At 52.6% G+C, this 4,792-nt stretch overlaps 1 long non-coding RNA gene across 1 annotated transcript in view; it reads right to left on the reverse strand.

The window, feature by feature from the left end:
- Window positions 1–4,773, reverse strand: part of LOC144226067 (uncharacterized) — a 7,539-nt gene extending 2,766 nt beyond the window's left edge. The window contains exons 1-2 of the long non-coding RNA XR_013333528.1: window positions 4,050–4,773; window positions 2,233–2,388 (exon numbers count right to left, since the gene is read on the reverse strand). This is a non-coding gene — a long non-coding RNA (uncharacterized LOC144226067). The remainder of the gene's footprint in view (window positions 1–2,232; window positions 2,389–4,049) is intronic.
- Between the last annotated feature and the right edge of the window lie 19 nt (window positions 4,774–4,792).

Below are 4,792 nucleotides of genomic sequence, written 5' to 3' on the forward strand. Positions count from 1 at the left end.
GTGATGCTCCTTCTGAAAGGGCTCTGTGGTTGAGGAGATCTGGTAAATGCTGCGTGGAATAAACTCTTATGCTATCACGACTCACGTGAGCTTAATAAAGGCTCTCAAAAGAGCTGCAGAAAAAAATTAGCCTTGCCGGATGCGAACGTTTCCTAAATTCCTTTGACCAAGAAAGCCCCGCCCCCCACCGGCTTCATTCCTCCCCCGAAGCCCCTGAGGACGCAGTGACGGGAGAAAGCTCCTGTCCTCGTGACGCGAGCCGCCTTCCTTCCCCACGAGCGGCAGCGGGCAAGCCGCGGGTCGCAGGTGGGCACCTGTGTGGCCTGGTTCCCTCTCGCCTCTCGGGTTGGGCTCGGGGTCCACCGATCGCTGTGGCTTCAACCACTCCTTTCAGTCGAGGGCGCAAACTAGTGAGTCTCTCTTCCCTTCGTCCTGTGCGTTCATCTCTAGGAAACTCCCGAATTGCCGCGCAAAGTGAAGGTTTCTTGCCCGTGAGGCCATGTCTCTGTGACCTGGGTGGGAACAGTGTCGGTGGGGATTTGGGGTGATGGGGGGGGTCCGGAGCCGCGGCCAAGGAAGAATTCGTGAAGACGTCTTTGGTGCAAAAAGGTGATTTTGTTAAAGCCCGGGGGCAGGACCCGTGGGCAGGAAGAGCGGCGCTGGGGCGGCGGCGGGTAACTCGTTACTTACCCTCAGGTTGGGAGGGGGTCAGGGATGGAGTAAGTCTCTAAGGAGTTCTGGAAGCAAGGCTCCCAGGACCTTGAAAACACCACTTATTACCGTTTAGTGAAAGCTCAGTCGTGAGACCCTTCAGAGGCCACGGGGGGCCCGACGCTCGGGGCAGGACCGCCCGCATGTGGCCCGGGGAGCTGAGATACAGGAAGTTTCCAAAGGAACTTTTCCATGTTTAAGGAGACTCACAGGTCAGGGTGATGTGAGGCCAGGACTCCCCTGTGCCCCAGCAAAGGGTCCTCTTCAAGGCAGCTGAGCCCCTAGCGGGAGGTCCCTCTGCTGTTTCAAGGACTCGTCCGTGGACTGCAGGCAGTAGGGAATTTAAGCTTTCATTCGCCTCAGTTTCCCCCATCACCATGGCGGGCGCTTAGCCCCCCTTCCGTCTTGCCGAGGGTGATATTAGGGCTTCAGGAAACGGAGTCTATAGGTTTCTGGGGAAGAGGCTCTGGGTAAGACTGCCTTTGTCTTGCAGTGTACTGAGTTCTCCGTAAACTGAAGGAGACTCGCGTCCTGCACGGCTGTGACCTCCCTCAGTCAGCCACCCGCTTTCTGTCCTCTCCCTGTTCCTGGGAGGCCGGGGGTATCCCGGGAACCCCACACACAGATCCCACCCGGGGGGGGGGGGTGTTGGCCTGCACTTGGCCCTCAGCTTGGCCCACGCTCCCTCCTCAGTATGAGAACAGTACGCAGGGGCAGCGCAATGGATTAATTACAGGCGGGACCCGAAGAGCTAAGGAGGCAAGATAGTACACATTCATGTTCCCAACGGTGCACTGGCCTCTGCGTCCCTGGCTCCCACTGCCCCACCCCCACCCCCAGGGGTCCTGGCTTACTCATTTACTGCCTTCCTTAAGTCACTAAAGCCATCAGACTAATGTGAGCTGCCTGGCTGGAGCCCAAGGAAGCCAGGTGTCGGGCACCAGGACGTAACAGCACATCTGGGGGGGGTGTGTGTGTGTGTAAGTTTATTTATTTTGAGAGAAACAGAGACAGCGGGGAGGGCAGGGGCAGAGAGAGAGAGAGAGAGAGAGAGAGAGAGAGCGCGTAATGGGAACCGGGGTTCGCACAGAGAGCAGTGACTTTTCTTTCCAGGAAGCAACTTTATTCGTGCCGGCACCGCTCAGTTGGGTTCGTGCCTGAAAACCTGATCCCCAAGCACAGCAAGGTGTAGTTTTGTATAAATGTTTTAGCTGTTTGTCTCCCACGCAGGGTAACACACAGGCATGCGGTCTGATTGCGCAGCCTCATGTTACAGGGTCGTGAGGGACGTTACGCGTGCCTATAGCCAGGTTGCCCTCCCTGATTTTGAGGGTTCCCCCCCATATTCCTTAGGGAGGGGAGAGAATCCCAAGCAGGCTCTGCAAGGTCAGCACAGAGCCCGACATGGACTCGACCCCATGAACCGTGAGACCATGACCTGAGCCGAAATCAAGAGTCGGGTGCCTGACGGACCGAGCCCCCCGGGGCCCCGTCACACATCTGTGTTTATAGAACACTCACCCACTAAGTGCTCCTCGGAAATGACCTCTTGCCATCACCACAGCCGTCCCAGAAGGACAGCATGTCACCGTTGTCTGCACTTCCAGGAGCAAACCTGTGTGACTGAGTGTGGTGGCTCACAAGCAGACCCCTCTGTCTCCTCTTTTCCTTGTTATGCTAGGTGGAAAAATATAGTGAGTTTACTACCATATAGAAGATTGCTTCTACCGTGTGAGGCATCGCAGACCCGCCTGCCGGGACCGCCCACAGGACCCCCCCACACACACACACACAAGCGCTGCCCTGACGATGAACACGAACCGCGTACACAGCACCGGCCCGCTGGGGGCCCTCTAAGGGTCAGCCCCCCGCCCCCCGACTTCAATCTGTCTGAGCTCACAGATCTGGGTCCTGACAGTGGACGGGGAAGCCCCGTGTGTGACTGTCACTTCTGACCTTTGAGGACTCTGGGCATGTGAGGTTCTGGCTCTGATGCTAGGCCTTCGCGTCTCTTGTAGAAACCGGGACTCAGGCCGGCTAAGTGTGCGTTTTTACCTTCCATTCTCTGTCCATGTAGGGACCGTGTAAGGCTTCTAGGCCTTTCCAGAGTTTTATGAAATAGTGTAGCTGGGTCTCTTGCCCACTATGTTCTTCTCATGCATTAGACCATATCACCTGCTCCATGTTTAAAGCAGGAAAGATGCGTATTAACATGGAAGAAGTCCTTCCGATTGTGGCTACGTGACATTAAGTGAGGAGAGCATGGCTCTCAGAGGAAAACAGAACTGGATTCAGATATCAGGCAAGCTGCTACTTAGCAGAACAGTGTTCCTTTTATAAATCCCTTTAACTAAATGCCCCAGCTCCCACCTTCCATGAAATGGGAAATTAAGAGGAGGCTCTGAGATCCGACTGTGGAGAGCACAATGTTCAGAAGCCGGCCTGGTGGCGACACACTGGAATGGGGGACAGGCGCCCTCAGTAGTGTTTCTCTGACCAGCTTTCGGGGGCCCGCTCCAGATCTCCTGAGCTCCTGCAGCTCTACGCTAGAGGCCCTACTAACCTGCAGAGGAGTCCTCTGATCCACTGCTCATGAAGAAAAGAAAAATACTAGGGGATAAGATGGAGCCACGGTGAGGCCCAGGAGTCCCTTCTGACATTGGGTACTAGGGAGGGACCCTTCCCCATTAACTCTGCAGAAGCAGTTTGGTTTTATTCAAGAAGTCAATCTGTTTCCTTACTCCCCACTCCCCACCCCTTCTGGGTTGTAAGAACACTAATGTATGAAAAGTGCCTAATGGTTCACAAATAGTAGCTATCATTAAAAAACAAAATTCAAGGAATAAATGTTAAATATCTACTTGGCTTTATTAAGGGATTCATGAATCAGGCAGTGGTCCATCTGGCCAGAAGAGAGGTGCTCCAAGGAGTTGTAGGAAATAGAAGGTTTTTATAGGAAAGAGGGTGGGGCAGAAAGTTATTTGCAAAAGAAAAGACTTTCAGGCAAGGTCACCTTGGGAAGGGCAAGGGGTCTCATCCTGCAGACTACCTCATCTCCTTTGGGGGCGGAGGTGGATGCAGAGGCCCCAAGTAACATATTACCTCACTGATACTGACCAGAAAATTCCAGACTGACTGGCTTCAATTCGACTCCTGGAAAGTTTGAAACTGCAATTAAGGCTTGGTGTGCAGGATGGAGGCACGTTACTCTGCCTGGGCCCCCAGTTTTCTTTTCAAGGCTAATAATAACAGTACTATTAATAATCAAGCCCCCCTTGTTTCTTCTCAGCTCATTCATCTGTGCCTCCACCTTGAAGCACCACGTGAACATAACCCACCTTCCCGTGTTATTCTGGGACCACAGTGTTGCCTATTCAGACGACTTTCAAATAAGATCAAGGTCAGGAGTGACCCAGGGCGATCTGGAACAGAAAATGAATCTTAATCAGTCAAAGCCTTGCTATTTACTTCTCAGAGGCATTTCTTTTCTTTAAAAAAAATAAATAATTTTTTTTGAGAGAGAGTGGAGGAGGGGCAGAGCGCGAGGGAGAAAGAATCCCAAGTAGGCTCCGCAGTCTGTCAGCACAGTGCCTGATGCGGGGCTCAATCTCACCAACCTGACACCATGACCTGAGCTGAAATCAAGAGTCAGAGGCTTAAATGACCAAACCACCCAGCGCCCCTAATGTTATTTACTTTGGATAGCATGTTTATCCTACAAATTTCAATAGGAATAAAAAATATACAGTGAAAAGGTAGTTTCCCTCCAGCCCTCTGCACTTAGACATCTTTTGAGGCAGCCCCTGCGAATGTGTCCCTTTTCTCTTTGGAAACAAATGTATAGATTTTTCTCTGTCCCTATGCACAGAAGTGCCCCTAAGCACACTTCACACACGATTCTGCGCCTTGGTTTTTCTTAAAACAGTTCAGAGATCTTTCCACACCGGCATATGGGGAGCACCCTCCTCTTTCAAGCTGCTGTACACTGTTCAGTGGAATGGATGCAGCGTGATTTCACTCTTCCTGTGGGTGGACATACTAAAAATAATACTGTTCATCTGAAATTGCACAAGCGTGCCTG

This window comes from Crocuta crocuta, unplaced genomic scaffold (assembly GCF_008692635.1).
Source record: "Crocuta crocuta isolate KB4526 unplaced genomic scaffold, BGI_CrCroc_1.0 scaffold506, whole genome shotgun sequence".
Classification (NCBI taxonomy): domain Eukaryota; kingdom Metazoa; phylum Chordata; class Mammalia; order Carnivora; family Hyaenidae; genus Crocuta; species Crocuta crocuta.